Source organism: Hyla sarda, chromosome 1 (genome assembly GCF_029499605.1).
Source record: "Hyla sarda isolate aHylSar1 chromosome 1, aHylSar1.hap1, whole genome shotgun sequence".
Classification (NCBI taxonomy): Eukaryota; Metazoa; Chordata; class Amphibia; order Anura; family Hylidae; genus Hyla; species Hyla sarda.
The window spans coordinates 473948235-473973116 of record NC_079189.1 but is presented as its reverse complement, the minus strand read 5'-3'; the positions used below and the strand labels follow the sequence as shown (position 1 = coordinate 473973116).

General features: G+C 47.0%; 1 long non-coding RNA gene across 1 annotated transcript in view; it reads right to left on the bottom strand.

Annotated features, from left to right (window-relative positions):
* Positions 1–24882, bottom strand: part of LOC130309982 (uncharacterized) — a 59337-nt gene that overhangs the window by 20508 nt on the left and 13947 nt on the right. Inside the window, exon 2 of the long non-coding RNA XR_008858556.1 lies at positions 23204–23276. This is a non-coding gene — a long non-coding RNA (uncharacterized LOC130309982). The remainder of the gene's footprint in view (positions 1–23203; positions 23277–24882) is intronic.

The window sequence follows — 24882 nt, the reverse complement described above, 5'->3', positions numbered from 1 at the left end:
AATTTGGTGATAGTTTCCTCCAGTTTTGTCAGATTTTCAGTCCTTAAATTCCGGTGACTCCTCATATTGCTTGAGGGACTCTACAGTAGATGTAATTTCAATCTCTAGTTGTTTAATTTTAGTATGTTGCATGAGTTTCTAGGAGCAGTCACTTAATATGTTGTTCCAGTCTATGGTGAACTGTTCATCATAGATTACTGTTGACCTTTTCTTTATCCGCAGCCCCCTTGGAATCATGTTTTTTTTTTTATATGCTGCGTTAGAGTGGTGGCGTCCCACCACGTCTTAAGCTGCTGGGTTTTCATTAATTCAAGGTCCCAGATCAGTTTTTTCATGTCTGATGGTATTGTGACACATTGTTGTTTGGTAAATATATTAAACACTTTAGATCTCCTTTCATCATCTTTGGACAGGGAAATATTAGCTAATAACTCTGGCTTATTAGCACAGTCTATAGGGTTATCCATGTTTTACAAATCCCCAAAATATTTTCAATCCATATACAGATGAACTTATTAATGAAGACACCACGCTGATATATACATTTTTTGGCCAACTGAAAAAATTAATAGAGGACCATAGATATGGAAAAGTTCATACCAGAATGCAGAGCACGAGAAAAATCCGGCAATAGAAGAAAAATATGAAAAAATAGTGTTCTCAGCTCACCACCCCTAGGGGTCGTGAGCTGATAACACTTTTTTCATTGTTTCCTAATGTTCAGTTACTGTCCTGAATTTTGGCCAAAATGTTACTAAGATCCCGGGAAATTGATGTTTTTTTGTTAAACCTAATAATGCTGAAATAATGCTAATAATGCTGAATGTATCTCTTGGCAAAAATTAGAGATTTTTGCCAAGAGATACATTGCAGAGATAACAAAATATAAAAATGCCAGCATTGAAATAACATCAACAACCCTTCAAGATCTTGGCAATATGGAAGTGCACTTCAAGTGGTTCTTTCCAGTCATTACTACATGCCTGATAAAGCAATGTCTTTTAAGACCTATATGACAATGTGATACAATAACTTAACATGACCATTTGGTTTTGCCTAGTCTTACTCTGGCGCCAAAGTAAAATTAGGCAAGACCAAATGGTCATGTTTAGTTATGTTAAGTTGCTTTGTTCAAAGTAATGGTAACTTAAAGAGGTACTTCGGTGGAAAACTTTTTTTTTTTTTAAATGAACTGGTACCAGAAAGTTAAACAGATTTGTATATTATATAAAGTAAAGAAGTGATATTCGGCACTGCTATTATAGGCTCTGACGGGCAGTCGTGTATGACGCTTGTACGGAGAAGTATAGTTAGAGATGTGGTGGTGCTCTGATACTTGGCAAAAAGTTCATATCTTCAAAAGGCAATGAAGGAATAGAATGAATCGGCAACTCACCAGTCTTCTCTTCTGAAAAAGTTCCTTTATTCAAAACATACTCACAGCATGAAATGTAAATAGGGAGAGGGATCGGTGCAGGGGGGGTAAAATGTAGTAGGCAACAGATTCTGTTTCACTCGTTATACGAGCTTCATCCGTATAACGAGTGAAACAGAATCTGTCGCCTACTACATTTTACCCCCCCTGCACCGATCCCTCTCCCTATTTACATTTCATGCTGTGAGTATGTTTTGAATAAAGGAACTTTTTCAGAAGAGAAGACTGGTGAGTTGCCGATTCATTCTATTCCTTCATTGCCTTTTGAAGATTTGTATATTACTTCTATTAAAAAAATCTTCATCCTTCCAGTACTTATTAGCTGCTGTATGATACAGAGGAAATTCTTTGCTCTCTGCTGACACTCTTTTTATTATAAATATATAAAACTTAACAAAACCAAAAAACAGGCTTAACTAGCAATAACAAAGCACAACACAACAAAACCTGCCTAACCGGCCAGCCCAGTTTAGCTAATCTAACAAAACACATAACATTATACTAAATTACCTACATATAAATTATGAAAAATACTATCACACACACACACACACACACATACCCACGCATTCTTTACATAAACATAAAAATAGCTTTACTTAGCTTTAAACTAAACAACCAAACTTGGTAAAAACTCAACCGCACATTACTTTCACAACTAACACAACTTTTTTTTTTTTTTTTTTTATTATTATAATTTTTTTTTATATATTTTTTTTTATTTATTAATTTTTTTTACTTTTATTTTTTTTTTACTTTTTTTTTATTAATACATATATATATATATATATATATATATATATATATATATATATATATATACATATATACGTACACACACTTTTTTTTATTTTTTATCTACACTACCATAATATAACCAATATTTAAAGTAATATAAAAATGCTAACTAAATCTGATCCGACTGCCTATCCCCATCCCCTCATAAAATAACCAATCCATACTTTATAATAATATATACAATACAAATATAAAAATACAAATACATAACCTAAATGTAAATATATACATAAACCATATACACCAAAAACCAAACTATACATCTACAAAACACATGACATCCTACACTAGTCTAACCCATCACCCACACAACCACCCACCTTTACATGGGTAAGAGTCCATAGTCCATGGATATCCAGTCCAGTCCATAACTGACCCATGCCAGCCCCTCCAAACATCCACCAACCCACCAATTCCCCCACCCAACCTAATCTATACCCAAACTAACTATACAAATACAACTTCAAAACACAACATAACATCATATACAAATACAAAACAATACAACCCACCTTAGACCCAAGTTCGGTCGCCTGTAAGCCCTTTAGGCAATACATATTCTGAAAACAAAACAAAAAGACTAGGGTGTACATGCATAGCCCACCACCAGGAAGAAGGATGGCAATCCTGATATTACTTTTTTAAACTCTCTCCACTAACGTTTCCCTTCAACTCACCCTACCATTATCCCTTCAACAAACTGACCCTGCACTCACCCTCTCTCTGTCCCTATATTGATATCCCAAACCAGAAACAGGGGTACTCTACCCAAGAGGTCTAGTACCTAGGGCACATCAAATGAAAAACCTCTCCACAGGAGAGAAGCCCTGCTGGTACCAAGACTGCCATACTCCAAAGACCTGATCTTCCCGAGGTCACCGGTGATGTTCCTACAGACCTCCACCTCGGAGAGGACTTTCCGCTGTGTAAATACTAGACACAGTGCGTTCCACGTGTAGTACCTAACCACTAAACTGACTACAAATAAAGTGCCCCGGTCTCGGCCACCCAGGTTCCTGAATGCCCCATAAGCCCACTCCGGATAGGTAAGGCCAGCAAGGTGACTCCAGCCGATGGAAGCGCCCACCCGGTTGTAGACCCCTATATTAAAAGGACAATGAAGCAGGAAGTGGTCCATGCTTTCCAGCGTGTCCCCGCACTCTTCTCGGGGACATCCCCGGTCATCAGAGCTCCTACACTTCAAATTGTCCTTTACATATAGCTTCCCCTGAAAGCAGCACCAGGCCAAGTCTCAAAACTTCTGGGGGATCCTTTTCATGTTTAAAAGGTACAACCCCACCCTCAGATCCCGACCTGGGCAGTCCCTGAGCGCCAGAGGCTTCTGGAAGTGGGTCAACAGAACCCGTTTGTCAAGGAACTGCCTTGACTGGGTCCTGATCTCCCACACTCCCAGACCCCACCGATGTATCGCCTTCAGATTTGGGGTAGCATAAGCCGGAAGATATCCGTGTGGCGTACGGAGGTCCTTCACTCGCCCTCCTCTCTCCCATTCCTGGAAGAAAGGCCGAAACCATTCCCTGCAGGAGAGTACCCACGGAGGAGCCCTCTCTGACCAGAGGTTTGAGATGTTAGCTTTCAAGAAGGTGTTGGTTAAGAACACCACAGGGTTTACCATAGATAAACCCCCTAGTCTCCTCGTGCGGTATGTAACCTCCCTCTTGACTAGGTTCATTCTGTTTCCCCATAACAGTTGGAAAAACAGGCTGTAGATCTTAGTGTAGTAAGCCTCTGGCAAGATACATACGCTGCCCAGATAGATAAACAAGGGGAGCAGGTACGATTTGATCAGGTGTACCCTTTCCCTGAGGGTCATAGACCAGCCCTTCCACTGGTCCACCTTCTGAGTGGCATCCTGGAGCTTACCATCCCAGTTTTTGGTGGGATAATCATCCTGACCGAATGTGATGCTCAAAACTTTTGCTGACTCTTGGGGCCCTGGAAGGGTGTCCGGGAGATCAAACGTGGGATCTCCCCCTCCCAGCCAGAGACTCTCACACTTATCCCGGTTGATCTTAGACCCGGATGCCTCCGAGTAGCGGTCCACTTCTGACATCACCACATCGACCTCCTCTCTCAAGGACACGAAAATGGTGACATCATCAGCGTACGCCACTACTCTCTGGGGGACATCCAGCTCCACCAGACTCATCCCGACTCCCGCCAACGGTCCACAATCTACCCTCCAGACGAAGGGATCGATTGCGAACACGTATAAAAGCGGGCTCAAAGGACAACCCTGACGGACTCCGGACCCCACCTCAAAAGAGCGGCCAGACCACCCGTTCACTAGCGGGAAACTCTCTGCCCCTGCATACAAGATCTTAAGCCAATTAACAAAAGTACTCGGTAAGCCATATCTCAGGAGGACAGACCAGAGGTACTCATGGTTCACCCGATCAAATGCTTTGGCCTGATCCAAGGATAGCAAGTACCCCTTCCAGAGACCTGCTTTACTCCGCTCCACTGCCTCCCTGACACTAAGGACAGCACTTAAGGTGCTTCGGCCTGGAACAGAGCAGTGCTGGGCCCCCGAAAGGAGCCGGGGTGCAAACTTCACCAGCCGATTAAACAGTATCTTGGCCAGAAGTTTCCTGTCCGTATTGAGAAGAGCTATGGGCCTCCAATTCTCAATACGGCTCGGATCTTTACCCTTTGACAGGAGAATCAGGGCGGACCTCCTCATTGACTTTGGCAGAGTGCCCGAGGAGAGACACTCATTGAATACCTCAGTCAAGAGGGGAGCTAAAGACTCCTTAAAGGTCCTGTACCACTCGGATGTTAAGCCATCCGGACCTGGCGACTTCTTAGGGGCGAGCCCCTCGATCGCCAGTCTCACTTCCTCTTCCCTGATTTCTTCTGCCAAAACTTGAAGAGAAGGGTCTACCCCTGGCTCAGGAATGGTTTCAGACAGGAAAACCGACATTTTGTCTCGATCCAGATCCTTCCTCCCCAAGAGGTGCGAGTAGAAGGATCTGACAACCTCCAAGATCCCTGATCTGGACCAATTCAGAGATCCTGTACTATCAATCAGTCCTGAAATTACTTTACTACTCACTGACATCTTACAGTTTCTGTACTTCCCGAAATCCCTCTCAAAAACCAAAGATGCGTGCCTATCGTACTGACACCTCATCAGCAAGGATTTCACTCTGGAGATATCCTCTCGGCTACCTTCGGTCGAGACAAGGAGCTCGAGTTTCCTCCTCAGACCCTGATACAGGCGATACCTGTTCAGGGACCTGAGGCTCGAGAGCTGGCGGAAGAACCCCGCAACCCGCTTCTTGAATATCTCCCACCACTCCAGCTTATTACTACAAAGGCCCAGTAAAGGTACCTGACTCTGAAGAAAATCCTCAAAGGACTGTCTCACCTCTGCTTCCTCCAGGAGGGACGAATTCAGCTTCCAATAACCTTTACCCATCCGGGGGGTCTCTGAAACATTCAGGGAAAACAAAATCATACAGTGATCGGAGAATTCCACCTCAACAATGGACACTGCGGAAGAGACGGCTTCCTCCTTTAAATAAAACCTATCTATCCTAGATCTGCGACTACCTTGATTATAGGTGAAACCCGTGTGGCCCGAGGGGCTCCGGATGTGGGCATCCTCTAGGCGAGCTTCTCTAGCTATGCTAATCAGTGCCACACTATCGCAAGTCAGCGGACCATTGGAGCCTCTCCTATCTTGGGACCTCGTGACATTATTGAAGTCCCCTCCAAAGATCACCTGCCGACTCATAAAAAGAAAGGGCTTAATCCTCATAAAGAGATCTTTGCGGCCCCACTTGGTTTGTGGGGCGTAGATGTTAATGAGCCGGAGCTCTTGTCCCTTCATGAGGACATCTAAGATCAGGCACCTCCCCATTTCTAAATCAATAACCTGTCTGCATTCAACTGGAGCGGTAAAAAGAACTGCCACCCCACTATACGGCTCAGCCGCAAGAGACCAGTGGGAGGGACCGCGCCTCCACTCTCTTCTGGCTTTTACCAGAGAGGCTAGATCTGACAACCTGGTCTCTTGTAAAAAGAAAATGTCGGCTTCAACACGGCCGAGAAAATCAAAGGCTGCGAATCTAGCCGTATCCAACTTTATGCTGGCGCAGTTAATAGATGCCAGCGTCAGTGGGGTGAGTGCCGCCATCCTGGGTGATTGAGTTAGATGGCCTCACCCCTTAAACCTTCTTCCTCTCCTTCCCTCCATCCCCATCTGAATCAGAGGAAGACCCTTTACCCCTTTTTAGGCTCAGAGACATATCCATCCCAGGATCTTTACCTCCGGCATCTGGTGTTACCTCCACCCCTGAGGAAACTGTCCCAGAGGAAGGAGGCTCGGCACCTCCTGGAGGCCGCACTGCCTCCTGAACCTCAAGAGGAGGAGGGAAGGTAGTATCCCCGAGGGCCTCATACCGATTTGAAAGGACGATCAGAGGGTCAGAGACTGAGTTGTTCCTTCTATGGTCTGAGGCTACAACTGAAGAGGAGGATGGCGCCACCTTACTCTTACCCTTCTTCCTCCTCTTCTTTTTCTGGCCACCATTTACTGTCTGCCCCTTCTCCTCCTCCTCATCCACAGTTTCGGATTCAGAGGCATGACTGGAGGAAGGAGCATCTTGACCTTCTTCCCTACGCAGTCTCCCCATCTCCTCGTCCAGTTTGGCCTCACCCAAAGCCTCAGAGTTATTCTGACCTCCTTCTGAGCCAGTGTCTGGAGTGGGACCCCAAGCTACCCCTGGCACCTGGGCATTCTCAAGGGCCCTCTCCAACCTGCGCTTCTCCTCTCGCCTCCGCATAGAGGGGGTCTTATGTTTTTCCTTCACTGGCTTTGGTGCCCCCTCTCCTCCACTGGGCCCTTCCCCCGCCGGGGCAACCGTTAGGCTTTCCCCAGCCGGGGCGGTCACAGCGTTAGAGAATAAGCGTGGACACCGGCTGAACAGGTGACCTAAGTCACCACACAAGTTACACCGAATCTGTCCACAGGTGGCCGCCAGATGACCCACCCCACAGCAGAGGGCGCATATCTGCTGAGTGCAGTTGGCACTAAAGTGGTTTGGGTCACCACACCTGTGACACAGCTTCGGCTGCCCCTGGTAGAAGATCTGAATCCTATCGCGTCCCAGGAAGACGGCCGAAGGGATGTGGGTGACCGTGTTCCCTGAATGCCTGAGACGGACGGAAAACGTCCAGGCCCCTGACCATATATTGTGCTCATCAAAGTTCTTCCGGGGGACGTCCGTCACCTCCCCGTACCTGCCCAACCAGGTCATAATGTCATAACAAGAAAGTGACTCGTTACGGGTCAAAACGGTCACTTTCTTTACTATACTCTGGCGAGATACCGCTTTTACAGCGAAATCTCGCCATCCGGGCTCGGTTTTCATCAGCTCATAATTAGACCAAAAGAGATCTAGTCCCTCCGGCCTAACAAAGCTGACGTCAAACTCGGAGGAGCCGAAGGGGTGAATCAGGGCAAAGATGTCCCTAGCCCTGAAACCCATCTGGAAAAGAAGCTCCACCACCTTGCCCCTTTGGGGGCACGCATCTTCACCTTTCCAGACCAGACGGGCCACATTCCTGCGACCTATCTCCTGCCTGGGTGTCTGGAGGGACCATACGGTCTCCCCATTCCTCTCTCGGAACGCTCCCAGACCATGTCTCTCCACCCAAAAAGACAGGTCCATCTCCTTTCCCTCTACCTGGAGCGTCCTTTCTCCTCTCTTCAGTGCCCCCAGGAGGCGCCGTTGCAACTGACCGTCACCAGATGCAGGAGGTAAAGATCCCACTGAACCCCCAGCCGCCACACTCGCATAACTCCTGGCGACCAGGGGGGCAGCCGGACCAGACACCGTCCCTATGTCCCTGCCTAGGCCACCTGTACTGCCACAAAAGCCACTACCACTCCTCCCATCTGCACCACTACCACTCCTCTCATTCACACCACTACCACTCCTTCCATTCACTCCACTACCACTCCTCCCATTCACTCCACTACCACTCCACCCATTCACACCACTACCACTCCTCCCATCTACACCACTACCACTCCTCCCATCTGCACCACTACCACTCCACCCATCTGCACCACTACCACTCCTCCCATCTGTAACACTACCACTCATCCCATCTGCACCACTACCACTCCTCCCATCTACACCACTACCACTCCCACATACACCCCTCTCATCCACAGCACTACCACTCTCATCATTCACACTCTTTGTATTTACATTGCTTTCATTTACAGTATATATGGGATCAGCAGCTGCTTCACCCACTACCTCTGGGCTGGCCTGGACGTGTTTTAGCTTGGGCTTCTTGCTCCTTCTTAGGTCACCGGCGGCTGCCGACACTGACTCCTCCTCTATACGAGACGCCACCATAGACGTCAAATCCCGAGGCTGCCCCTCAGGGCGCACCTCCACCCCTCCTCCTGCCACTGATGTGCAGGGACTCCCCTCCCTATCAGGGGAGATCCCTGCAGCATCCGCGCCACACACTGCGCCCGACCGCACAGGCTCAGCAGTGGGTCCCGGCGCCTGGACACTCCCCCCCCCCTCTCAGGGGAGTGCCCTGCAGAGCTGGTGACATTGCCCACAATACTCGGGGAACCGCTCCCCTTGCACACTGCCACATAACTACTGCCCACCATTAGCCCGTCCTGCTCTTCCCTACCAGCAGGACGCATGACTGTAGCACCCGCGGCCATGTTGGATGCAGCACTGTACCCCCCCGTGCTGGTCCCGTTCCACAGCAGAAGCGGGATCTGGCAGGGTGGGGGGCCCAGCAGCCTGAACCCACTTTTCAGGTGGCCCAGACTGCTGGATAGGAGAGAAAACAAACTTCACTTGCTTTCCAGCCTTTTTCTTCTTTTTTTTCTTCCTTTTATTCTCCTCAGGGCCCAGGTCCTGGCCAAAACTGAAATTTTCCAGACGGGTGGGTGACTCCTGCATCACTATGGCCCGCAGGAGCCCCCCACCGACCGGGCTGCTGTCACCGCCATCACTGCTGTCACTTTCCTCTGAGGTGGTTGGTAAGGCGACTTGAGCAGGGTTAATATATTCTACACTTGGGGTGACAGAGGTCTTAGGGGTACATGGGGTATCACACACATCCCCCTCACTGCCGCCATCTCCCTCACCACCTTCCTCCATCTTCTCCTCTGTATCAAACAGGCATTCTTCCTCCCCCTGACTATCCTCTTCCTCCTTCACAGGGGTCTGCATGATTTTATAGCGGTCGTTATTTTTTAACTTTTCCTTAAATATGCCCGCTCCCTCTACGATCTGCATTCGGGCTCTCACCACCTCCTGCTCCTCTGCCTTCAGTTCACACACCCTGGCAGCAAACTTAGCCCTCATAGCCTTGGCAGAGTTATCTGTCTGGTAGCGAGCAAACTTCAGATCTTCCCTTAACACCTTCAGCTTCTTTCCCAGCTGCTCATATTCCACCAGCTTTGCCTGCATGCGGGATCCAAAGGTGGCAAGCGACTCCTGGGGTTCCATAACAACAGTCCCTGAAGACATAACTGTAATTTTCTTACCGGACGCCTTGCAGTTTCCAGCGACGGACGGGGGAGTGGGCTCCACATTACTGTGGAGCCTGCTGGATCTTCTCACCCCGTCCTGAGAATCGGCCGTAGCTCTCTCACTCCCACCCCCGTCCGGCCTAGTTCGAGGGGTGGAAGTCTGGGGCTCCAAAGAAGGAGGTTCTCCCAACGAGGCTGCCACCCTCCTGGGAAAAAGGCTGTAGGAAAATCTGCTTCAATCCTCTCTCTCTGGAAAGCCCTGGAAATCAGACACACCCAACAGCTGCTGTGTTCCGCAGGAAGTGCTTTCTGCTGACACCTCTGTCCGTGTCAGGAACAGTCCAGAGTAGCGTAGGTTTGCTATGAGGATTTTCTTCTGCTCTGGAAAGTTCCTTATACGGGCATCAGGTGTCAGCAGAGAGCACTGTGGACAAGACAAAAAAGAAATTCAAGAAGCAAAGAATTTCCTCTGTAGCATACAGCTGTTAAAAAGTACTGGAAGGATAAAGATTTTTTAATAGAAGTAATTTGCAAATCTGTTTAACTTTCTGGCACCAGTTGATTAAAAAAATATGTTTTCCACTGGAATACCCCTTTAAATGTATCGCAGTGTAAAATAGTTCTACGTTCATTGCGGACATGGAGTGATCAATCATACTTGACTTTTTCCACCATATGATAATGACTGCATAGAAACACCTGAAGTTATTACATGTAGTGGGTGAAGGAGAGACGTACACATTTCATATAGACAATGGTGTGAAGACTGCAAATGTGATAGGTGCTGGTGCCATACTGTAGAAGGGAAGCCAGTTTAGAAACAGGTCCCTCCATCTGAAGAAAGTGTCCACTGGAATTCTCCCTGTGTGGTGAACGGTTAGCGGCCATCTGTTGTTATTAGGGATGAGTGAATCGAATCTGACCAATCTGAATTTGTTATGAATTTCACGAAAAATTTGATTCACAACGAATGCGAATATCGCCACAATTCGATCGCGTGAATTGCTTCATTAAACTCCATTTAGTGCAGTCCAGGCTCCAGGGCATCTAAAATGGTTGTGAGGACATGGGTCAAGGAATCCTGGGAAGGCTGGAACAAGGGTCAGCGGAATGACCCTGAATCACATGCAGCATGCAGCCTACCAGCAGCCAGCCACCCCTGTGATGTCACAGCCCTATATAATGGCAGCCATCTTGCGGCCAGTCACAACAGCCTTCTATTACTGAGAGAGAGGGACAGACAGCAGTGTTTGTTGCACAGAAAAGCATTTTTACAGCAGTGATTAACCTCAAGCCCAAATACAGCCTAGAAGCACTGATAGGGAAGGTAGTGAGATTGAGAGAGAGAGTGCAATTTTGGGTGTAGTACACAGCAACTGTGTACTGCAGCACTGGTGTGTACAACAACTGAAAAGCTAAAAGTAGCCACCCAGTTAGAGTGAGCAGAGCACTAAAAGCATATTGTCCTCTATTAAGTGTAACCTGTGCGTACATCTAAGTGGTGTATTATTTTGTTCCTGATAAAGCCTTAAGGGCCTAGATACTGCGGAAGGCCAGAAAAAAGTACACGCCTGCTGGTGTTGTAGACAAATGCTGTTTTAAGTGTACTGGAGCACATTGTCCTCCCCTCATAAGTGCATACCACATGCGTACATCTAAGTGGTGTACCATTTTGTTCCTGTTAAAGTCTGCTGGTGTTGTAGACAATTACTGTTTTAAGCATAGTGGAGCATATTGTACTCCCCTCATATCAGCACTAAGTATGTCAGGCAGAGATGTGCCAGGACGTGCACAGAGGAGTTTCAGAGGCCTAAATTCATCAGGCAGAGGTCGCAGTAGACTAGGGGCGAGTGGCAGAAGGAATTGCAGCGAGAGGCCTGAGCTCCCGGTATCAGCTAGCGGTCGTATCTTGACCAGCAACCCATATGCCATCATCGATTTATTAACACGGTCATCCACTTCATCACAAGTGACATCTGACACCCCCAGTCAGCAGTCAGTGGGTTCCTCAGACACAACCCTCAGTTGGCATGGCCCAGGAGCAGTCCCTGTCCTCCCATTGCCTCTGTCTTATGCTGTTCCCTCCCCACAGAAGTATCTTATGCTGTGGGTTCAGCTCCACTATTTAGTGAGGACGATCTATTAGAGGACAGTGAGCAGCTGCTGCCCAGCCAAGAAGGGGAGGAGACACCTGCTGCTTCCTCTGCTAGGCGGGCAAATAGTGATGAGGAGAGTGGCGTGAGAGGTGGTGTTGCGAGCGTTCAGGCTCCTGAAGCAGAGCTGTGTCAAAGGACTGGTCTCCGTCCGAAACGCGTCCAAATTTCTCCACCACTTTTGATGTATTGATTTTACATTTAATAAGCCAGAATTGCAAGACTCTGCTGGATCACTTATATTTTCTTCTGAAGCAGACACTGTTGAGGAATCTGAGGAGGACATCAGTGACGTGCAGACATAACTCGATGATGCTGAAGCCGATCGCACTTGGGAGCTGGGTGCAGAAGGGGCTTTACCACCATCAGGAGAAGAGGATTGCAGGTTGCCCGTGAGGCAGCAGCTGAGTCAGCAAGGTGGTAGCATGGTTGGCAGTCAGCATGGTGGCAGAAGTGGAAAGTCTGGAGCCAAACGTGCCCGGGGTAGACCACCTGCTTTGCGGCTGCCTACCTTCACGGGAGGTAGTGGGACAGGGGTTCCTGGAGTCGGCGGCAGAAGCAGTCAATCAGTGCGGACTGTTGGTGGAAAAATCAGCTACTCTGCAGTGTGGCAGTTTTTCATAAAGCATCCGGAGGATGTTAACCTGGCCACATGCAAGATGTGTCGGCAGAAGGTGAAGCGTCGCCAGGGTCCCAATGTTGGTCCCACGGCTCTGCATCAACATATGCAGGGTCATTATAAAGCAGCCTGGAAGAACCGTAGCTCCAATGCGGTGGTCCAGCCTGCTGAATCACCCAGTGGCACGCAGCTCCCTTTTTCAGCCAGCCAAAGCTCCACCACCTCAGCCGAAGGGAGCTGTGTGTCATACCCATCTTCTGTCACTCCAGATGCTCCTGCTCCTCCTCCTTCGAGTCATTCTGCCAGCAATCCATTGGCGAAGCCATGTCCAAGAGACAACAATATGCGCCCACTCATCCAACGGCGCAGAAGCTGAATGTGCTCCTGTCCAAGTTGTTGGTGCTGCAGTCCCTCCCTTTTAAGGTGGTGGACTCTTCATCTTTCAGAGAACTAATGGCTTGTGCCGAGCCGAGGTGGAGAGTGCCAAGCCGTCATTTCTTTGTGAAGAAGCCAGTACCAGCCCTGCACAATTTTGTGGAAGAGAAGCTGGTCCAGTCCTTGAGCCTGTCAGTGTGTATCAAAGTGCACGGCAGCGCCAACGTGTTGAGCTATAACTACATTCAGGGACAATACATGCCCTTTATGGCCCACTGGGTGAATGTGGTTCCTGCTCAGCCTCAACGCTCTCAAGCCGTTGGTCCTCTGAAAGTGTGTGACTCCGCCTCCACATCCTCCACTGTGTCCTCAGCCTCCACTGCACGGACAAGTCTCAGTGCCCCTCCAGCATACCATGTGTGCAGGGCACGGCGGTGTCACGCTGTTCTTCACATGGTTGGCCTTGGCGAATGGAGTCACACAGGGGAGGAACTGCTAAAAGTCATTCATCAAGAAATTGAATCAGGGAACTGGAAATGGGAACCATGGTGACCGACAATGGGATGAACATCTTGTCTGCACTGCGACAAGGAAGCCTGAGACATGCGCCCTGCATGGCACACGTGTTCAATCTGGTTGTTAAGCGGTTCCTGAAGTGTTCCCCGCATCTGCAAGATATTGTAGCAATGCCAAGGAAACTTTGCATGCTCTTCGGCTTCGTACACCACAAAGCACACCCTCCTTGAGTTTCACCATTAGAAAGGTATGCCCCAACATAGTCTGATTTGCGACGTTCCCACACGTCGGAATTCCACCGTCCATATGTTGGACCGACTATACAAACAGAGAAAAGCCATCACCAATTTCTTGATGATCCAATCAGATAGGAGGACTCCCCTGTGTAATCTCAATGTCAAACAGTGGCAGCTCATACATGACACCTGCTGTTTGCTCAGGCCCTTTAAGGATGCCACATTATTAGTCAGTCGCCAGGATTACGGGATGAACAACGTCATTCCACTGCTTCATCTACTACAACATGTGTAGGAAACAATGGCTGGTCAGGGCACTGGAGATTTGGTGCCTACATCTCATGGCCACATGAGTCCTGTGGGGGCTGGACTGGAGGAGGACGAGTGGCAGAGGCACAGTGGAGCAAAGTTTAGGTTTCGCGAGATGGGCAGTTTTTCTAGTCATTTGACAGGAGAGGAGGAGGAGCAGCCCGAGGAGCAAAAGGGTTATGAGGAAGGCAAGACAGAGGACCCAGACACACCATGTCAATATGCAGTGGAAATGGATGCAGGGAGTCCCTCCAAGTCACTTGCACAAATGGCACGATGCATGCTCACTTGCTTGCATAGTGATCGCCGAATTGTCACCATTCGGCAGCGGAATGACTTCTGGCTCTCCACCTTATTGGACCCTTGCTACTGGCACAAAATAGGGGCCTTTCTTACACCCACTGAGAGGAAGGACAAACTGACAAACCACAGAGACATCCTACTTAGTCAGTTGGCCGATGCCTATCTGCGCCAACGTCCATCCAATGGCAGGTCTGACTTGTAAGGCCCTCTGTGCTCACCTTCCACTGCCATGGCTGCTGGGGAGGGGTGGGTGGCAGGAGCAGTACAAGCTCCATCAGCAGCAGCCTGAGTCTACAGACACTGATGAGTAGCTTTCTTCACCCCCAAAGTGAAGCAATTCATCAGCAGCAGGTACACCTGGAGCAGGAGCTGAACCAGCAGGTGGTGGCATACCTTAACATGACCATGTCAACAAACCTTTAAGATCCGCTGACTTCTGGGCAACCAAACTTGATTTGTGGCCGCAACTAGCAGAGTTTGCCCTGGAAGAGCTGTCCTGCCCGGCCAGTAGTGTGCCATCAGAGTGGGTGTTTACGGTCATAATATCCCAATTATGAATCAGGCATGGATCAGCCAGGATTTCCACCCACCAATGCCTGATGCATCAGAGTAGATTGACCATGGTGCCACACCAACACTTCACAAATATGGATAGTGCAAAACATATTTAACCCTTTAAGGACCCAGACAATTTTCACTGTAGGACCCGGCCATTTTTTGCACATCTGACCACTGTCACTTTAACATTAATAACTCTGGAATGCTTTTACCTTTCATTCTGATTCCAAGACAGTTTTTTCATGACATATTCTACTTTACGTAAGTGGTAACATTTTGTCGAACATCTTTTCTTGGTGAAAAATTCCAAAATTTGATGAAAAAATTGTAAATTTAGCATTTTTTTTTACTTTGAAGCTCTCTGCTTATAATGAAAATTAATATTCCAAATAAATTATATATTGATTAACATATACAACATGTCTACTTTATGATTGCATCATAACGTTGACATGTTTTTACTTTTGGAAGACATCGGGGGGCTTCAAAGTTCAGCAGCAATTTTTCAAATTTTTCACCAAATTTTCAAAATCAAAATTTTTCAGGGACCAGTTCTGTTTTGAAGTGGATTTGAAGGGTCTTCATATTAGAAATGCCCCACAAATGACCCCATTATGAAAACTGCAACCCCCAAAGTATTCAAAATGACATTCAAAAGGTTTGTTAACCCTTTAGGTGTTTCACAGGAATAGCAGCAAATTGAAGGAGAAAATTCAAAATCTTCATTTTTTACACTGGCATGTTCTTGTAGACCCAATTTTTGAATTTTTACAAGGGGTTAAAGGAGAGAAATCTTCCTAAAATGTGTAGCCCAATTTCTCTCGAGTAAGGAAATACCTCATATGTGTATGTCAAGTGTACGCGGGCGCAGTAGAGGGCTCAGAAAGGAAGGAGCGACAATGGGATTTTGGAGAGTGAGTTTTTCTGAAATGGTTTTTGTGGGGCATGTCGCATTTAGGAAGCCCCTATGGTGCCAGAACAGCAAAAAAACTCACATGGCATACTATTTTGGAAACTACACCCCTCAAGGCACGTAACAAGGGGTCCAGTGAGCCTTAAAACCTCACAGGTGTTTGACGACTTTTTGCTAAAGTCAGATGTGTAAATGAGAAAAAAAAAATGTTTTCACTAAATTGCTGGTTTTCCCCCACATTTTATATTTTTACAAGGGGTAATAGGAGAAAATGACCCCCAAAATTTGTAACCCCATTTCTTCTGAGTATGGAAATACCCAATGTGTGGACATCAAGTGATTTGCTGGCGCACTACAATGCTCAGAAGAGAAGGAGCACCATTGAGCTTTTGAAGACAGAATTTGGTTGGAATAGAAGTCGGGGGCCATGTGCGTTTACAAAGCCCCCCCGTGGTGCCAGAACAGTGGACCCCCCCACGTGACCCCATTTTGGAAACTACACCACCCACAGAATTTAATAAGGGGTGCAGTGAGTATTTACACCCCACTGGCGTTTGACAGATCTTTGGAACAGTGGGCTGTGCAAATGAAAAATTACATTTTTCATTTTCACGGACCACTTTACCAAAAATCTGTCAGACACCTGTGGGGCGTAAATGCTCACTGTACCCCTTATTACATTACGTGAGGGGTGTAGTTTCCAAAATTGGGTCATATGTGGGGGGGGGTCCATTGTTCTGGCTCTATGGGGGCTTTGTAAACACACGTAGCCTTCAATTCCGGACAAATTTTATCTTCAAACTCCCAATGGTGCTCCTTCTCTTCTGAGCATTGTAGTTCGCCCCCGAGCACTTTATATCCACATATGAGGTATGTTCTTACTCAGAAAAAATGGGGTTACAAATGTTGGGGGGCTTTTTTCCTATGTTTCCTTGTGAAAATGAAAAATTTTGGGTAACACCAGCATTTCTGTGAATTTTTTTTTTTTTTTCATTTTTCCATCCAACTTTAATGAAAATTCGTCAAATACCTGTGGGGTGTAAAGGCTCACTATACCCCTTGTTACTTTCCGTGAGGGGTGTAGTTTCCAAAATGGGGTCACATGTGGGTATTTATTTTTTTGCGTTTATGTCAGAACCGCTGTAAAATCAGCCACCCCTGTGCAAATCACCAATTTAGGCCTCAAATGTACATAGTGCGCTCTCACTCTTGAGCCTTGTTGTGTGCCCGCAGAGTATTTTACGCCCACATATGGGGTATTTCTGTACTCAGGAGAAATTGCGTTACAAATTTTGGGGGGCTTTTTTTCCTTTTAACACTATAAAACAAATAAAAAGTAAAGGACAACACCAGCATGTTAGTGTAAAATTTTAAAATTTTTTACACTGACAGGCTGGTGTAGCCCCCAACTTTTCCATTTCATAAGGGGTAAAAGGAGAAAAAGCCCCCTAAAATTTGTAACGCAATTTCTCCCGATTACGGAGATACCCCATATGTGGCACTAAACTGTTTCCTTGAAATACGACAGGGCTCCGAAGTGAGAGAGCGCCATACGCATTTGAGGACTAAATTAGGGATTGCATTGGGGTGGACATAGGGGTATTCTACGCCAGTGATTCCCAAACAGGGTGTCTCCAGCTGTTGCTAAACTCCCAGCATGCCTGGACAGTCAGTGGCTGTCTGGAAATGCTGGGAGTTGTTCTTTTGCAACAGCTGGAGGCTCCTTTTTGGAAACACTGTCTTACAATACATTTTTCATTTTTATTGGGGGGACAGTGTAAGGGGGTGTTTATGTAGTGTTTTACCCTTTATTATGTGTTAGTGTAGTGTAGTGTTTTTAGGGTACATTCACACGGGCGCAGGTTTACAGTGAGCTTCCCGCTAGAAATTTGCGCTGCGGCGAAAAATTTGCCGCAGCTCATACTTGAAGCAGGAAACTAACTGTAAACCCGCCCGTGTGAATGTACCCTGTACGTTCACATGGGGGGGGGGGGGGGCAAACTGTTTCAAAACTACAACTCCCAGCATGTACGGACAGACTGTGCATGCTGGGAGTGTAAGTTTTGCAACAGCTGGAGGCACACTGGTTGGAAAACCTTCAGTTAGGTTCTGTTACCTAACTCAGTATTTTCCAACCAGCGTGCCTATAGCTGTTGCAAAACTACAACTCCCAGCATGTACTGATCGCTGAAGGGCATGCTTGGAGATCTAGTTATGCAACAGCTGGAGGGATCGCAACCACAACTCCCAGCATACCGAGACAGCTGTTTCTGCATGCTGGGATTTGCAGTTTTGCAACATCTGGAGGGCTACAGATAGAGACTACTGCACTGTGATCTCCAAACTGTGGACATCCAGATGTTGCAAAACTACAAATTTCAGCATGCACAGACAGCAAACAGCTATGTGGGCATGCTAGGAGTTGTAGTTTTGCAAGATCTAGAGTGCTACAGTATAGAGATCACTGTGCAGTGGTCTCTAAACTGTAGACCTCCAAAACTGCATCTCCCACCATGCCCAGCAGCTGTCTGGGCATGCTGGGAGTTGTAGTTTTGCAACATCTGGAGATGTTGCTAGGCAACTTACCGGCTTCCGTCGGATCCAGGGAGCCGTCGTCTTCTGCTGCACAACACGCCGCCCGCGCCGATCAACGCCGCCGACCCTGTCCCGCAGCTTGCACCGACGGGTAAGTGGATCTTCGGCGTTTGGTCCCCGTCGTTTCCCCGTCCTGCCCCGCCTATTGTGGGTGGGCAGAACGGGGAAAACGAAAGTAAACCCCCCGCCCCTGATCTGCTATTGGTGGTCGCGTCTAGACCACCAATAGCAGAGATAGGATGGGTGGCACCTCTGCCACCTCACTCCTATCGCTAGAGGGGGATCATGGGTGTCTTAGACAACCGCGATCCCCCTTATATTCCGGGTCACCGGGTCAACATAGACCCGTATGACCCGGAATCGGTGAAAATCGCAAGTGTGAATTCACTTGCGATTTGCGCCGATCGCTGACATGGCGGGGTCTGATGACCCCCCTGGGCATTTTCACGGGGTGCCTGCTGATCGATATCAGCAGTCACCCCAGCCCGATCCCCGCCCGGTGCGCGGCAGGGACCGAAATTCCCACGGGCGTACGGGTACGCCCTGTGTCCTTAAGACCCAGGTACAGAAGGCGTATCCATACGCCCTAGGTCCTGTACGGGTTAAGGTGCTGCTCCCCAGTTACAGACATTCCTTGGCAACCTACCACAAGTATGTATTGAGGATATGCATTAGCTAAAACGTAACTTTTCATAGGATAAAATATATGTACCCAAAATTTTAACAAAAGGAAAGGTGTGCAAAAAACACCATGTGCCACCTACACCACCAAGTATTGATGTGATGCAAAGACCCTTGAAAGGTGGAAGGGAACAACGTATGGTCCAATGTAACTGATGGGGGTAAAAACTTCCCCTATATGGCACTACTCTCGCATTATTAATTCCCTTCTTGGCAAGTATTACTCGCCCTAAAAAGGGCGGCCCCACACAGGAACCTCTCCCTATTTCCCCCTACAAACACTGCCATTTTGCAGGGCTTTTAGGTGGAAATAGAGAGTTTCCTGTGTGGGGCCGCCCTTTTTAGGGTGAGTAACACTTGTCAAAAAGGGAATTAATAGAGCGAGAGTAGGGCCTTACAGGGGAAGTTTTTACACCCACCTGCTACAATGGACAATACGTTGTTCCCTTCCACATTTTCAAGAAAAGTGTTACTCTTCTTAAACCAATCCCAGGAACCAATCCCTATTTCCAACTAAAAACCCTGGGAACTGCCAGCATTTGTAGATGGAAATAGAGAGAGGTTCATGTGTGGGGCCGCCCTTTTTAACCCCTTAAGGACTCAGCCCATTTTGGCCTTGAGGACTCAGACAATTTAATTTTTACATTTTCATTTTTTCCTCCTCGCCTTCTAAAAATGATAACTCTTTTATATTTTCATCCACAGACTAGTATGAGGGCTTGTTTTTTGCGCGACCAGTTGTCCTTTGTAATGACATAACTCATTATATCATAAAATGTATGGCGCAACCCAAAAACACTATTTTTGTGGGGAAATTAAAAAGAAAAACGCAATTTTGCTAATTTTGGAAGGTTTCGTTTTCACGCCGTACAATTTATGGTAAAAATGACGTGTGTTATTTATTATGAGGGTCACTACGATTAAAATGATACCCATTATTACATACTTTTCTATTATTGTTGCGCTTAAAAAAAATCACAAACTTTTTAACCAAATTAGTACGTTTATAATCCCTTTATTTTGATGACCTCTAACTTTTTTATTTTTCCGTATAAGCGGTGGTATGGGGGTTCATTTTTTGCGCCATGATCTGTACTTTTTTTTGATACCACATTTGCATATAAAAAACTTTTAATACATTTTTTATAATTTTTTTTTTACAAAATGTATTAAAAAAGTAGCAATTTTGGACTTTTTTTTTTTCGTTCACGCCGTTCACCGTACGGGATCATTAACATTTTATTTTAATAGTTTGGACATTTACGCATGCGGCGATACCAAATATGTCTATAAAATTAATTTTTTACGCTTTTTGGGGGTAAAATAGGAAAAAACGGACGTTTTACTTTTTTATTGGGGGAGGGGATTTTTCACTTTTTTTTTACTTTTACTTTTACATTTTTTTACATTCCCCATAGGGGACTATTCATAGCAATACCATGATTGCTAATACTGATCTGTTCTATGTATAGGACATAGAACAGATCAGTGTTATCGGCAATCTTCTGCTCTGGTCTGCTCGATCACAGACCAGAGCAGAAGACGCCGGGAGCCGGACGGAGGAAGGTGAGGGGACCTCCGTGCGGCGTTATGAATGATCGGATCCCCGCAGCAGCGCTGCGGGCGATCCGATCATTCATTCAAATCGCGCACTGTCGCAGATGCCGGGATCTGTATTGATCCCAGCACCTGAGGGGTTAATGGCGGACGCCCGCGAGATCGCGGGCGTCGGCCATTGCCGGCGGGTCCCTGACTGCGTCAGCAGCCGGGATCAGCCGCGCATGACACGGGCATCACTCCGATGCCCGCGGTTATGCACAGGATGTAAATGTACGTCCTGGTGCGTTAAGTACCACCGCACCAGGACGTACATTTACGTCCTGCGTCCTTAAGGGGTTAAGGCAAGTGACATTTGCAAGAAGGGAATTAATAATGCGGGAGTAGGGCCTTACAGGGGAAGTTTTTACCCCCCACCGGGTACAATGGACCACACATTGTTCCCTTCCACCTTTTAGAGGTCTTTGCATCACATCAATACTTGGTGGTGTAGGTGGCACATGGTGTTTTTTGCACACTTTTCCTTTTGTTTGATTAAAAAAAAATTGGGGCCATATATTTTATCCTAAGCATATTATTAAAAGTTAAGTTTTACGTAAGGCAAATCCTCAATACTTACTTGTGCACACTAACACTTTTACAAAAAAGACTGTTTTCTTCTGCCTACCTGCCTCAGCTACTATTCTGATCCTGCCACCCGCCTGATGCCACACATCTGAAAGTTCTTCTTTTTTCACCCACCTTCATGTTATTGCCACCCACCGCACCACTCTGTCACGGGGTCACTTTCTGGACTCCCGATGCTGCTGCTGCCACCTTCAGGCTGTTTCATTCTGCCACAATATGTTCTCCTCGTGCTGATGCCACCTCCAGGCTGTCTCATTCTGCCACCATGTTCTCCTCATGCTGATGCCACCTCCAGGCTGTTTCATTCTGCCACCATATGTTCTCCTCATGCTGATGCCAGCTCCAGGCTGTCTCATTCTGCCACCTTATGTTCTCCTCATGCTGCCGCCAACTCCAGGTTGTGTCATTCAGCCACTATATGGCCTCCTCATGCTTCTGCCACTTCCAGGATGTGTCATTTAGCCACTATATGTTCTCCTCATGCTGCCACCAACTCCAGGTTGTGTCATTCAGCCACTATATGTTCTCCTCATGCTGCTGCCAACTTCACGCTGTCTCATTCAGCCACTATATGGTCTTCTCATACTGCCGCCTCCACCCTGTGTTATTCAAGCACTATATGGTCACCTCATGCTGCCGTCACCTCCACGCTGTGTCATTCAGCCACTATATGGTCTCCTCATGCTGCCTCCACCTCCACGCTATGTCATTCAGCCACTATGTGCTCTCCTCATGCTTCTGCCATCTCCAGGCTGTGTCATTCAGCCACTATATGTTCTCCTCATGCTGCTGCCACCTCCACGCTGTGTCATTCAGTCACTATATGGTCTCCTCATGCTGCCGCCAACTCCAGGCTGTGTCATTCAGCCACTATAGGTTTTCCTCATGCTGCCGCCAACTCCACGCTGTGTCATTCAGCCACTATATGGTCTCCTCATGCTGCCGCCAATTCCAGGCTATGTCATTCTGCCCTTATATGGTCTCTTCATGCTGCCGCCACCTCCACGCTGTGTAATTCAGGCACTATATGGTCTCCTCATACTGATGCCACCTCCAGGCTCTGTCATTGTGCCGCTCAGCGACAGTGATTCTAATATTGACGCTTCTGATCTGCATGTCATACTGAATAACAGTATTATTTCACTAACCCCGCAAACACCCTGTGCATTTTACACCAAGGCAAAGTGTTCTACACCCATATTGAGGCCCTCTGTATGCCAGAAATAGACATTTTTAATAGTGATTTGCTGCAAATAAATTCGGACCTAAGCAAATTTTTGGGGAAAATTCAGCGAATCAGCCGAATCGAATTTTTCAAAAATTCGCTCATCTCTAGTTGTTATATAAATTCTAAACACATGGGATTGTAGAGGGAGCACAGTGCAATGTTGCTTTCGAAACAGTGTTGCTAGAGTGTGTTCTACTTTGATTCTAAAGCAAGTGATATAGGATATTAATTTTGTTGTGCCTTTTAGAGGCAGATATATCCAATTAAACAGGACCTTCGGTTCCTTTGTTTAATAGAAAAATATTCTGTTCTTTTAAGTCTGTGCCACCAGTGATTTATACATCAGCTATGCCACCAGAGGGTTTTAATAGTGTTTGCCACCCAGAGATTTGGCAAGTATATCTCCTGTGTCATCAGATAATTAAGCCAAATATTTATTATGCTGTCATGTGGGAAACATCTTTATTTTTCTTCTACTGTGCATTTATATTATCTCTCAGCTACTATATAAATATAGCAATGTTCTTAACCCCTTAAAGAAGCAGGACGTATATTTAAAACCTGTGCCGGCTCCCGCGATATTAAGCGGGGTCACGCGGTGACCCCGCGTCATATCGGGTCGGTCCCGGTGACCATCGACGTCCGGGACCCGCATCTATTACCGGACATGACCGATCGCGGTGAAGCCCGGTATGAACCCGGTATCATCAGAAAATTAGACACATTTTTAGACAATGTAACAATATTACAAGATTACCTATACATGGTAACTCTGCCTCTATACATGTTTCACCTATGCTTCAGGGGAATCCTCTGGCCAGTAGAGTACCCTGTACACGATGGACAGGAAAAATGGTTAGACACATTTCTGACTATGTATGGACTGAATAATATATATTTTAGCTACAGTCCTGACTAGACATGACAATTGACTAGTTTATATGCAAAACACTATACACATGACATTAGCATTATCTATGCTAGACTGACTAAATATACTATCACTCTCGGTACCTAGCTGGTATCCGTCCCTGAGTTGACCTTTGAGATCTGCACAGCAACACCTCTGGGGAATCTGAAACCCTTGGAGCTTCTGCAGCTTCAGCCGGCTCTTCTTCAGTGAAGTTAGGAGCTGGAATTGGTTCAGAACTTTCTGGACTCAGGGTTGCTGGCATTTGTGCTTGAGACATTGCAGATATTGGAGACATGGTCACCACACTGGAGACAGGTATATAGGTCGGAGCCAATGGTGACAGGACTGGGACTGGCGTGTTGACTAACGCTGGTTGAACTAGTCCCGGGGTTTGAGATTCACAGAGGAAAGCTGGCTGATTTGGAGAAAACATGGGGAAATCCATGGATGGATCCCCTCGCCATGAGCATACTCACTTGCAGGTCAGACATCTGGAGGAGACGGTGCTGGGAGCACTGATAGATCTTCTTTGAGACAGAGCTTGACACGAATTTCGGTGGACAACTTGTGGCTCATACCCAGGCTTCTGTTCTTCGTATACATCGGACTCAGGATAGGGTATGGCTGTCACCATATAGGGTGTTGTTAGTTAGTCTAACTTGTTGGGCCTCGCCCATTTGCTTGCTGACAATCTCCGTGGCCTCTTGAATCCACCTCTGATGGTCGGAGACCCACTCCAGGAACGCTTGTGGAGAAATGTTGATCGGGGCCTGCAATCCAAACGTTCGGTCTTTCGGCAGTGGCCCATGTCGACCAATCATCAAGAAGATGGGGATGTATCCGATGGAACAGTGTACGGTATTGTTATAGATTTTCAAAAACTCGGGCAAAAATTCCACTACTGCAAGAAACTCTGGACCACCACCTATCACCCCCAGGGGAAAGGGCTCTGTTAATGTATCAACCAAGTCTTCATCCACATGCTGCGTACAGAAGCTGCACGCAGCATGTGGATGAAGACTTGGTTGATACATTAACAGAGCCCTTTCCCCTGGGGGTGATAGGTGGTGGTCCAGAGTTTCTTGCAGTAGTGGAATTGACACAGTTCTTGGAAGAGTTGGGCCTCGAAGGCCGTTCCACGGTCAGTTAAGACAGACTACGGACACCCAAGGGTTTGCACTCATTTTTAGTAGAACATCTGGGCCGCTGTCTTGGCTGTGAGATGTTTGACAGGTACAACAACAACCCACTTGGAATAATGATTCACTATGGGGAGAGCATAGGTATACCCGGACAGGGTAGGAGACAATCTCACATGGTCTAATGACCAACTGGTTGGGTCTGTCACTCTGGATGGAATAGAGGGGTGCTCTTGCGTCCTTGCGCACATTCTTGGTGACGTTACAGACAGCACATTCACTGCACTATTTTTTTATGTCGCTCCGCATTCCGATCCAATAGAGCCTTCGCCTGACAGTGGCTTCGGTCTTGTGGACTCCAAAGTGTCCCGACTGGTCATGGTA